This window comes from Ambystoma mexicanum, chromosome 4p, assembly GCF_040938575.1.
Source record: "Ambystoma mexicanum isolate Mex_15411 chromosome 4p, UKY_AmexF1_1, whole genome shotgun sequence".
In the NCBI taxonomy this organism is placed as follows: Eukaryota; Metazoa; Chordata; class Amphibia; order Caudata; family Ambystomatidae; genus Ambystoma; species Ambystoma mexicanum.
In genome coordinates this window covers 24,050,577-24,064,132 of record NC_090927.1, presented here as the reverse complement: position 1 = coordinate 24,064,132, position 13,556 = coordinate 24,050,577, and positions in this window count along the sequence as shown.

The following is a 13,556-nucleotide window of genomic DNA, read 5'->3' as shown; positions in this document are numbered from 1 at the left end:
TCTTTTTAACAGAGTAATCCAGGTGGGGTTATGCAATGTACAGATGAAAAACATGCTCCTACAGTACATAGATGTTTGATTTGCAGCACAACAAAAGACCAGTGTAAAAAAGACTCAGTACACATGCTGATAGTGGTAGCTGCTAAAGGATATAAAGGGGACGAGGCCAAACTACAGTACTGTCAGAAAGAGGTGCTATACATTGGACAGATGATCTCCCAAAATGGTTGACAGATCACGCCAGAGAGGGAGGAGACAATACACAAGACAGACAAACCCACGACAGTGAGAGAAATGCAGCAGTTCTTGGGGTTGTGCAATTACTGCAGAGCATGGGTTTCTGACTACAGTACATACACAAGGCCATTACTGGGTGCTCTTACAGAAGCCTAAAAGGCACGCAAGGTAATAAACTGGATGACAGAAATGACTGAGACATTTGAGGAGCTGAAGGAAGCCATATGCACAGCTCCAGTGCAAAAAGGAATTATTCCTGTTCTCACACACAGATGCAGTAGTGATGAAAGCAGAAATGACACAGAAGACAAGCTTGGGACGCAAGCCAATTGCATACTACAGTGGGAAGCTTGTCCCTGTAATGAGAGGACACTACCAGTGCGAACAAGCTTTGGCTGCTGCCACATTCACGGTAGAGAAATCAGCAGGAATTACCATGGGGTGCACTACCACTCTTTACATGGAGCACATCCTTTTTGTGATACTGCAGAAGGCAACAAGCACACTGACAACACAGAGAGCATCAGGGTACGAAGTGCTACTATCAAACTCGTCACCAAAGATAGTGAGGTACTGACTTGTTAACCCAGCAATTTTCCTAGCAGACATCTTACAAGAAGGCGACTAAGGCCATGACTGCACAGAAAACATACAGGAATTCAGTGACACTCACAAAGTACATGAGGACACAGTTGAGGGGGAAGACGTGCTGTATATGGATGGGTCTTTGACAATTGACCGGACAGATGGGGTAAGGCATACAGGAACTGCAGTGGTGAGGTTAAGGGAAGATGGAACAAGTGAGGTAGTGGTGAGTCTGCGGCTGCCATCACATTATTCAGCACAAGCAGCAGAGTTAATGCCTCAATACTAGTGGGGGAGCACAGCAAGAGGGAAAGGAGGTGACAGTGTACTCTGACTCTGCGTACGTGACATCAACAGTACATTCAGGATTGTCATGATGGATGAGGAGATGCTTCAGGAGGGCAGATGGGACACCAGTACAGCACGCACTTCTACTGGGAAATTGACCATGACCCCACCTCTCTCACCAATATTTATACCAATGCTCTCACCCAAGCCATTGAGACAATTACCCCTCTAGAAGATAAAAAAGAACAAAAAATCTATGCACTCCAATGCCTGGGTCACAGATGAACTATATGCCCTTGGCACCAAGAAACGGAAAGCCCTATCCAGGTGGCAATCAGCGACCAACCAATCTTCCCTCAACAAATTCAAAGAGATCTCATTGACCTACAAAAAAGCCATTTTCCCAGCTGAATCCGAATCCTATAACCAGAGAATCACCAACGCCAGCTCCAAAGCTAGAGAAATATTCTCTATATTCAAGGAATTCACCACACCCGCCTCCAGCCCAGACGAAATCATCAAGGATGAAGCATGGTGCACAGGCATCCAAACTGCCCTCCTCAACAAAGTAAAAACGCTCCAAGATAAAATAGCTTCCCAGCGCAAAGCTCTCACTACCCACACCAGTCCTCCAGAACCTCCCACTCACAACCCTTACTCGCAAACACCCCTTTTCACCTTCAGAGAAGTCCCAGAGCTGGAAGTCTCTGACCTCCACAAAAACATCAAACCATCCACTTGCAAAGGGGATATCTGCCCACCCACCATCATCAAAGAGTGCTCAGAAGCACTCACCCCTATCATCGAGCATTCATCAATGCTTCATTCTCCTCTGGAACTGTACCACAATGCCTAAAAGAAGCCTGGGTTCACCCGCTCCTAAAAAAAACTTCCCTTGATCCCACCTTCCCCAGCAATTATCGCCCCATCACCACCGTCCCCTTCCTTCACAAAATCTTAGACAAAGCTGCCCATAACCAAATCCAACACTACCTGAAAACTCATGCCATCTTAGGTAAAAGACAATCAGGTTTCCGTAAAGGCCATGGGACTGAAACTGTCCTCTTAGATTTAAAGAATCAAATCACCAAAATGATGGACACAGGCAAACCTGCTCTCCTTCTATTGCTCAATCTCTCTGCAGCATATGACCTAGTGGACCATGGCATCCTCAACTCTCACCTATTCAATGCAGCTCACTTCTCTCATAAAGCAATCACATGGCTGTTGTGCGCTTTAAAAATACGAATACATAAATAAATAATAAATAAACAAGGGTTACTCGCTCAAGGCCAGCAGATCTAGGGTACAGACTACTTGTAGGGCCTCATTACAAGTCCAGAGGTAGCCGTGCCGGTAAAACTGGCAGGCTGCTGCCGGACTTGTGCATTTTCCAGCCCCAGCGGTCTGTGAAGTCAGGTGCCAGAAAAATGTTACTCCCCATTCCCATTTGAGCCCCATCGGACTTAATGCGAATGGGGAGCATGGCAGCACTGGTATAATTATTAACAGTGCCGGTGCTACCATTACAGTCTGCTTACCATGGTCGCTGTGCCTGGCAGAGTCTCAGCTGCCGTGCACAGGGACTCTGGCAGGCAGACCTGTAGTGTGCCGGTCCAGTAACAACGGTGCCGGTAGGCTTACGGCACTGTTGTTACCGGACCGGCATTGTCGTAATGACGCCCATGGACTTAGAGTGAGGATACACTATCTGTTTGTTATTTTATTGTCTACACACATTCTTCGAGAAAGTCGACTGCAATATTGATGATCGTTCATGTTACCCGCTATCACCCTGATACTTTCTCTAACCAATTTGTCCACAATGTGAGAAGACCCAGTAGTTCCGGAGCATGATCACCAAGAGTGTATTATCTTGCTTTTGTGGAATATTTGGGCCAAGCTTACCCATGATTCAGACAAAGCAACCCTTCTGTTCTCGCCACATTGAGAGCCCCAGGAGTAAGGGCAGTGTAAGAGCGAGTGTTTATTTTGCGGTGAATGACTATATGGTCCAGAGCGTTTAAATAATTAACTAAATACTAGCAAAATAGCACACCTTTTTGCTCATTTCAGGTGGGCAACTATACTTTCTGGCTGCGCAAGGATCAGGCAGCACGGGTAAAGATGGATGAAATAATAAAGAATGTGGTTATATTGTTGAGTCTCCTTATTCCAACGGGGTATTTGCATTTAGATTTTGGAGAATTATGTTGGTTGCTATAGCTACTGCTGTATCCTCTACTAACATTACCCCGGCCCCAGCAAGCACGGTAAGGGAAGGTAAGTGCAGTGCTGACACAGACATGAAAGGGGTAAACCGCTATCTCACTGACACTGCTCGAGTGGCTAACAATGTGTGCACATGCACATGACAAAGGTAGGTAAGCAAACCACTGGGAGAGCTGTTATGTCTGCTCCTTAATCCCCTATGCCACGAGTGCCTCCAGAACATTCATAGCAACTGAAATACCAGCAACAAGAGCCCAATGCTTGATATACCTGTTAACAACTCAAAGGGGATTTCAAGGGAAGACGGCAACATTAAGGTGGATGTCTCGAGCAACGTTCCCGTACAAAGACAATTACATAAAGACAATAGACATGATGAACAATTATTGGCAGTTAGACAAAGAAATACGGTATGTTAATCATGGGCCAGAGAAGGCAGGAGACAAAGACTATAACGTTGAAGGAATTGCCATGCCCATGGGCAAGAGTGAAAGAGAAAGGAGGAGAACCTGGCTGCTGGGAAAGGCTGCAGACACTAGTGTATGGTCAGGTTTACACAAATGACAGATGGAATGATGGAGTGGTGGGAAGCAAGGCGCTCACCCTAGCGCAATCACCAGTGAACAAGGTACAAGAAGAAAAGGGCAAGTGCCTGATGGAGTGGGATAGGAGTGCAAAATGAAGCTGGACCAATGCCTATAATACCCCTGAAAGTGCCCGCACGCTGTTACCAACACGACAGGCAAGTAGAAGATGTGGGGCATACAGGATGCAGAAACGTAGACAAGCATGCAGCGATGAAGACAGGCACTGCAGTACTGATGGATCACTACTGGGCGAGCGGATCCAAGGCATACGAGATGCTGCCACCCAACTGGGGAGGAGTTTGCTTGTTAGTACAAATCAATATGCCATCATTGGTCGTGGCACGAAAAGATGTGAAGCTCAATGAATTCCCGAAGATGGACACCAACAAAAGGAAGAAGAGGTCTGTGAAAGACAAATGGATAAGCAAGAGTGAAAAGCCAGCAGAATTAAGTAGAGTAAAGAGAGGAGGTAAGTACTTCTCAGAAGCATCAGAAACAGCACTGGATGAAGTGCCAGCAGAACACCTGTTGTTCAGCTGAAAGCAAATGTTCTTCGGTTATTCCATCTGTACAGACATATACGAATGCAAAATGGCTGCTGATTACCCATTGGGCACTGATGGTGATGATAAACACCACAGTGAATGGGTTCAACGCAATAAAGGAAGAGCTCCGAGCAGTAAGGTTTGTGGCGCTCCAGAATAGATATGTTCTGAACCTGCTGACAATGGAAGGAGGAGTTTGCACATTCATACCTGCCAAGGATGAAGATAACCCAGCTTTCCCGATGCACGCCAAAATGGAAGAAGAAGCCAAGGGGACGGAAAAGAACCAGAGCTGGATAGCATACATGTGGTCATGGATGCCGTCATGGCTATCAGACGGGCTGTAGGTGATATTGGGAGCACCGATATTGGCAGGGGTAACAATGTGTGTGGTAAAGATTTGCCTCGTTCAGTGCCGAAAGACAGCAGAAGAATCTATTGGAATGAAGGTCCTGATGGACGTGAACATAGGTGGAGCAAAGGATAAGATAGTGGAGGAGAAAGACAAACTCAGAGAGAGAATAGCAAATAGTGTAATATTCCCACTTAAAGCTCGAAATTAGACCATCCATTTGATGCAAAGTACTAGGAAGGAAAATTGGTGTGTTGAAACCTGGAAGGACTGTGCAGTTAGATGGAATGGACCTTTGATGATTGTGTGAATTATTACGGACAGCTCGGAGGAAATACGAAAATATGGCCACCAAGTGCTAAAGGATTAATTTATCAGGATGTGGTCGACCAGAGGGGGGACTGAAGACGGAGTCCCGAGGTCCAGAGACCACACCTCCGGCCTCCCAAGTTCATGATTAGACGAAAGGCAAGAAATGCTCAAAGCCACCCATCTTGTTTTGGACAGATCCCAAGTGCACCAATGATTAACTAGTACACTGTTAATCGATAGAGACCGAATACAATGCAAATCTTTCCATGTGTGGCAGAAGAACCTGTGATCATGGACTGGGAAGCTTATATGCACAGCCACGACTGAGCACCAAGAAGCCATGGTACTGACGGCATTAGTGACACCATGACATAGCAGCCTGAGACATGAAGCGGATTCGCAGTCCTGAACTGCATTCACATAAATACACACTCGTATACATGAAGAACATGAGCACACAGTTCTATAGTTAGAGGACAGAAAAATATACATACTGTCAATGCTTTTATTATTTTTTGCACTAGCCAAATGCAGTAACGCAGAGCCGCAAAGAACATGAGATCCTAGGCAAGATTGCTGATGCTTAAAGCCAATAGCTACGTGGACATACAGGAGTGCATATGGAGCCTGATTGAACCACATATAGCTAACCCATAGGGAACATAGCATAACATGGACAATGTAGAAACCGCATTATAAGGTTTATGAAAATTACAGCAGGCCTCACGCCTCTGAGGATGAGATGAGCAGACTGACTCAGGCTGCACAGAAAGTAGACAGGCCCACAGCCAAGGTCAGAGATAGAAAGACACCTTCCAGTCCCCAGACGACAAAGGAACCAGCTGCAGAGATACTGAATACATCCTCATAAATGGGAGCTGCAGAGCTCAATTCCGTGGTCTCTAAAGATTTAATACAGCCAGACGAGACAATGTACAGTTAACCTCTGTGAGAAAGGGGAGCTGATTCCAGCAAACCAGGTGCAGACTGCAACAAGTGTTGCAATGTAAGGAGTGTATTCTCATAGGCAAGTGTGGTACAGAGGACCACCGAGGTGCAGGAGCACTCAACACTGCAGGAGCAGTGGGCTAGCCCTCCACCAGTGTGCATCCACCCTAAGGTAGGCTCCCTGCCTATTTTTAGCCCCCTGGGCTCGAAAATCCCATCCACTGAAAAGTGCTTCTCCTAGCCCCATAATTACACACGAGCAGTGTAAATTATATTTTTATTGAAAAAACGACCTAAAAAGCGCATTTTGAACATTTTTTCTGTGCCTCCATTGGAACACATGAGGTGTTCCTGTTTCAACATGGCCGCCGACCTCCTCCTTGCCAAGAAGGCGACCACATGACATCCAGGAGAGCCCCCATTGGCCAACTGCAACTACAGAAGACCAATCAGGCGCCGGCAGGCAAACGCCGGCCCCCTCATCCAAAGGATCCTCATCACAAGGAACTTTTCCTGTCTGGAGCCTGTCCGGAGGCACCTGAGGCCTGGGCCAAGGATTCTGCCCATTTTCTGGTATGCCTGCCCTGCAGCTTGCCCACACCTCCCCAGAACCTAACCTTTCCACCTAATCCCTTCATGCAGTACACCTCATGGGTGCCTCTGCTTTTCACTGACTTTGGACAATTGCTTGCTATCACCTGGTCTATTGTTGATATATAATATCTCACTATATTATTTAGCGCATTTACCAGTATTGCTTATCCGCTTGTACTGTATCATCTCGTGCAGCCAACTGCTACCTAATATGCCCTGCCACCATTTAGCCTCTGCCTGCCCCACTTAGAAAATCGAATTTAGGCATTGTATTTTGATGAACTGCTTCCTATTATGACCTGCCTCTGAACTACCTAGCACTAGTCGCACAATCCCCCTGTCATTTCTGTCACATACCAGAGGCACACACCAGCTGCACACACACACACACACACACACAGCCACACTCCACGATCATGATGCCCAAGAATGCACTTCCCAATCATAGCAGAGTTTCACTCTCCCGCACTCTCCCTGCCACACTCCCTGCCACACTCCCTGCCACACTCTGCTCAGCCAGCCTAACAGCCATCCTTATAGCCCTCACTATAATGGCCTCTACGCCTCCCCACATATTCCCAGCACACCTGACCCAGCGCCCGGCACTAAATTCACATGCCGCAGCACCAGACTACAACATCACACAGTCTAGGCCACCTAGCCTAGCCACCAGACTCCGCAATCTCAGAAATCGATCGCTTCCTAGGTATTTACTCTGCTCACCCACACCCATCACGACTAGAAACACCAGATTAGGCACCCGCACTGCAACACTACCCCATACTAAGATGAGCATAGGCACTGCCCCTCTCCCCCCACCACCCCAACATGCCACTACAGTACTTTGCACTAAGCCCCTCACTACCACACACCACAACAAGCACACTTCACCCCATTCTAGTACAAACAAAAACATCAAAGGCACACAACACCCACCTCTTCAATGTGCACTACTGAAAGTATGCTCCCTACCTGCACATGCCCTCGAGATAAATGATCTACTATCCACACTTAATCTGGACTTACTTTGCATCACCGAATCCTGGCTCAATGATGCCTCCTGCCCAGCCATCGCACTAGCCCTACCCACAGGCTACACCATCCTTAGGCAAGATAGATGTGATAAGATTGGAGGGGGAGTCGCCCTTATCCACAAAGACTCACTATCCATCAGATTAGCAGACCATAGTACATGGGGTGGTAATGCTGATATGCTATCAGCCAAGCTTACACTCTCCCCCATTAATCTAATCAACATCCACATCCTATACAGACCTCCCGGACTCCAAGCTGACTTCCAAGAGCCCCTCTCCCATCGACTCAGCAACAACATTAAAAAGTCCTCCAAAATCCTTCTACTAGGAGACTTAAATTTAGGATACAATGATCCTAAGGATAAATCTGCCGTAACCCTAGCTAAAGAACTCGCAGACTTAGGTTTCTCCCAAAGAGTCCTCACCCCTACTCACTCCAAAGGCCGCACCCTTGACTGGGTCATGATTCACAACTGTGCATCCAACATTAGCTCAAACACCGCCCTTCCTTGGACGGACCACACATGCATCGAATTCCTCATCCCCACCAACCCTAAACCTAAGACTCTCACTCACGCACCACCTGCCACAATAAGAAGTTCTAAAAAACTAAACGCAGACAATTTGCGTCACCACATTAAAAGCCCCTGCCTAGCACCACCTTTCTCTCAGGACCCAAATATACTATCAGCTATCTTCAATGATACTCTTACCAATACCATAAACTCTATAGCCCCACTTGAAAGCAAGAAGGAAAAAAAATAATTTCACTGCAACTCTTGGTTCTCGGAAGAATTCCAAACCCTCTGAGCTCAAAAGCGCCAGTCGCTAAAAAACTGGTAAAGGGATCCGAGTGATCTAAATAAGAGCCTCTTCAAACAAATAGCCCTCCAATATAAAAAAGCCATCTTAGCAGCAAAATCCAACTCCTTCAATGATAGGATCTCAAAGGCCAACTCCCAAGCTAAAGAACTATTCGCAATCTTTAATGAATTAGTCACTCCTCCGGCGCCTGCTGACGAGTGGATACAAGGGTGACCAGACTGCATAAGTGAATCTACACATCGTCACGGACATGTGTCATGCATCCATGGCGTTTCAATGTCACACACACACTTCTCAGACACACAGACATGTACACCATACATGTACATGAGAGCAGCACCCATCTCTCACCCCCATCCATGTCCAAGAACAGGGACAGGCATGCATTCATGTGTGCATTCCGCATGCTGCTCCCCATGTTGCATTGGAACACATGCACCATCCATGTGGTTCACGCATTACTGGTCTCATATGCATTACCATGATGTCCCTGCACACACACATCCATACATGCCCTATGTCACACATACAGCCATGTAGCTGACTACCAGCACACTGCAACATGCCCTGTTTCACACAGCAATGCATGGCCACTTACTGCTCAACTCCAGACGGTTCTTCCTCCAAAGGATCTGGGCATGGAGAGCTGGGTTTATGCATTCCAGGACCCTCATCGGGATGTTGGTCAGGCTGACCCGGCACCCCTCTGCATCCTCTGCCATCGTGAGGCCCCGGGCCTTGTTGAGGGTCCGGGACCTGAAGTCCTCCCAGCGCTTCCGGACGTGCTTGATGTCGCGGGTTGCCACCCCCTCCGTTTTGATGGCAACCACTACATCCTCCCAGATCCTTTCCCGTCCTCCCTTGTAGGCGCGCAATGCTGTGAAGAGGGCATGATAATGCCCCAGAACCTGCTCCACCAGGACACCAACATCCATCTCACTGAAGCTGGTGGCCTTCTGCCTCTCCGGCAGTGGGTCGCCAGTGGTCTCGGATGGTGTTTGCCCCGACATGGTGACCCCCGAGGCAGGTGTGGGTGGGCAACTGGGTCCTGGGGCTGGGCTGTGGAGCGATGGTATCCCAGTCAGGAGTCTTCTGTTCCAGCAGGGGTGGACACAGCAACTGGACCCCTGCAGATGGCTGACGTGCAGGCACCAAATAGCAGGGCACGTGGGCAGCAGGCAGGCAGTAGCAGATGGCAGGTGGGAGCATGCTCAGGGCTCTTGGGGGCAGCAAAATGGCCTTTTGGGCAGGAGCGTGGTCTTTTGTGTGTTTTCGCGTGGCCAGCTTGATACGGAGTGATTTGGCACGTGAAAAAAGTGCATGTCAGCGTGTAATTCGAGGAAAGGGCCTTAGCGCGTAAGCGCATCTGTGACGTGTCGCGCACAGGGGTTTCCCTCAACACGGGTGCATAGTGGATCAGCACGTGAAAAAACCACACGTCCGTGTGTGAATGAGTGTAATCCGAGGAAATGGCCTAAGTGCGTAAGTGACGTGATGCATGCAGGCGTTTCCCTCAGCACTGGTTAAAGGTGAGCGGGGCCAGCAGTTTGCTGTATGTGCCTTTTGTGGAGACCGACGTGTGTGTTGCTACTTCGTGTTGTTTCGTGCACCATCACAACTTCACAGCGGGTCAAGGATGTATCTCTTCTTTTGCCGGGTATTGGCTATGCATGTTTTTCATCATCGCGCTAGTCTGACGGTGAGTCGCGCATGCTATTTTTCCCACTACGGGTGCCCCTGTGTAATGCATACCTGTTTTCGAGGTCATAGTAGCCTGCGTGTCACATGCGTACGTGTTTTTCGTCTTCCTGGGTGCCACCGCGTACTGCGGGAGGTTAATTCCACGTACGTAGGCTGCAGGGGTTGCATGCACAGTTTTACTGCAGTTTTGGGGTGCCTGAGCATTACTTGACCCGTCACTTCATCACCAGGGTCACATACAGCCTTGCAGGTGCAGGGGTGCTGTTAACATCCTGCATCCCACCCCCTTCACCCCAATTGCCCAGGACAATTGTGGTGTACACCTCCCATTGGCACTCCTCCATCTGTGCCAGCACTACTCCATCTGTTCCATGGTTGGGAGGCCACCAAAGGCCTCCGCTGGGCGTACTCCTCATGGCGGGTGGGGTCAGGGATGTGGCTGGGGTGACCAGGGAGTAGGGGGACTCCAGGGTGTCCAGGGTGGCCGCAGAGGGGGAAGAGGCAGGGGTGCGCCACTTGGGCACGATGTTGTGCCATGTGTCGGTGCAGTCATGCCAACACCCCCTGTGGTTCCGGGAGATGCAGCTTCTGCATCTGGCACTGGCACCCATGTGACCCGGCAGTCTGTTTCATCGACTGCCACGGGCCCAAGGGTAGTGGTAGCTGCAGGTGCAGCTGTGGACACCACCACCCAGGCTCAGGGTCTGCCAGCACAGGCTGCGTTGGCACTTGAAGAGCCCATGGAAGATTTCCAACAGGGCAGGAGGCAAACCGTAGGTGCACGCAGGGCTGCCCTGACCGAGACACGTGTCCCTGGGGCAGTAATGTCATCTGCTGCTCCGACCAGCCGGGTGTTGGCAAGTGCAGGGGCAGATGCAGCCAACAACACCCCGGGTGAGTCTACCAACCAGGACAGTCACGGTCAATGACCCTGCCACAGCGGATGTTGCTGCGCAGGGTCCAATAGAGGGCACCCAGCTGCCACTGACGCAAGTCAGGCTTTTGGTCGTCCTTCCATCTGCCACTCCCTTGGCTCAATCCACTGGTGCCACTGGCCATACTGATCAGGGCGGCATTTGCCAGCCAAGGTCTGTGCCACCATCCAAGAGGAGGAAGGTTGCACCTGCAGCACAGGCTGGGACCCCACACACATCCACGGCCTCCTGCACCTCGAGGAAGAAGCCTTTCTGTGCTCAGGAACTGGACTTCCTCGTGGACTATGTGCGGGACCACAACCGTGACATGCTAGTGGGGCCTAATTGTCAAACTACGGCTGCCCACCGTGATAACCACTGGAAGCAAGTTGCGGAACATGTGAGTGCATTCGGCCATGAGGTGCGCACGGCGCAAGAGTGCAAAAAGTGTTGGAATGACCTCAAACGCACCGCTAAGGCTAAGCGTGCCTAAAATTACAACATGACTCTGGTGACTGGAAGTGGGCCGGCACCTGAGGAGGAAGACCTCACTCCGCATGAGTCACTCGTTGCAGAGTGCATACCACCTGAATCGGTCGAAGGAGTGGGAGAGATGGTGGACTTTGATGCCCAGTCCAGTGAGTGTTGCTGCATGTTTGTCGAGGACATGTGTGTTTTACTAGTGTGATGTGTTGTGCATGACTGCCACTACATGTCACGTGTACATGGTTCTGGTGTGCAAGTAATGCAATGCTTCCCTGATGCATGTCTGCTCTGCTGGATGGTGGACATGTGGAGCGAACGGGGACTGACCGCATCACCACTATTGCACCCTACTCACATGCTGGTCACCAGAATGCCCCTCCGGTCCATGTTCCAGCTCACTGGCCCTTCTGCATGTAGCCTGGGGTGTCCTTCCTCTCAGCCCTGGGACTATGTCATAGAATGACTGGCGTGCATGTGTCCTCTGCCTGCATGTGGGTACTCCATGTAGGCATGCTCCCTTGCCCCTCCACCCCCCCTCTGCACCCCAATTTCACCTTTGCACTGGTCTGCATCAATTTTGCCGTAAAGCACTTGCCTGTTCATGCATCCTGTGTACATGCTAACTTCCACCAGCCAACCTGCCAGACATATGCTGTGTGGTGCATCCTTTGTACTTGATGCAGGGTGTCTCACTTGGACTGTGCAGATGTCAGATGCTCTGCAGGGACATGAGTGCCCATTCATGCTCCATGTGCATTCCATACATGCCCCTATATGTCCTTGACTGGATGATCATTGTAGTACATGTCCAGGGTGACCTACATTGCATGGAATTTCATCAGCCTTCCCATGGCCACTGTGGCTCAGTCCTGCATCCCACACATGTTTAGAGTGTGACAGTCTGTTTGGGTCACAGGCCTCAGCCTGTTTCAGGCCCAATGACTCTGTTCAACTGGTGTAGTGTCTTCTTCACACATGGGTGTACTCCTGAGGGTTCATCATGTGTCCTGCTTACTGTCCCATCATCATTTGCTGTGTTGTCACTTGACTCACATGACACCCAGACCATGGTGGGGGTGGTTGGTTCGTGCCACTTCTGCGCCTGTACACGGGAGCTGTGACAGTACACATCAGTTCATGGTGACATTGTTTTACTGTGCTACCTTGGTTGTTCCATCATTGTGCTAGTACTTGGGCTTTGTGATGTACTGCTACTTCAAGTCATCTACTGGAGGCTCTTCTGGTTTGTTTTGCTGCCTGCAGGCTTTTTGCTTGGCTTGTGTGTTTGCCTGCTTTGAGTTCTCTTTGATTTGGTATTTTTGCAAGTCAAGGTGGCCTCTGAGGATGCTGGACACTTTTTACACGCAAGGTGGAAGATGGAGACAAAGGGGAAGGGTGATCCTTTGGCCAGGTAGACTTCAAGGAAGAAGGCTACATACCCCAGGCGCAGTTCTTCAGTGGGTCATGATGATATGTGAGAGAGGGGGTGTATTTTGTTGTTGGACAGTTGCCTTGCCCCACAGTTGCCTTGCCCCACAGTGTGCATTGTGTTATCCTAGGTACATGATGTTTTCTGCTGATCAATGCCTGTTCATGTCTTGTGTTTACCTTTCAGGTGTGAGGGGATAGTTGTGGTTTGACATGCTGGGGTGTACACATGGGCAATGTTCACATGTGATGTGTAGACGACACTGATGGTCATTTTATTGCACATGCATGTATTGAGTGCATGTCCCTACTGACACACACACTCGCGCTATGATCTACAACATGTACAAACACCCTTCCATGTCCACATGTGCACTCAGTTTGCCTTCTGGGGCCCACCGTGTCCCTTCAGCACATGATCTATGACCATTTGTGGATCCTGTACATGCATGATTTGTTTTTTTATTTAGTTTTTTGTTTTCATGTGA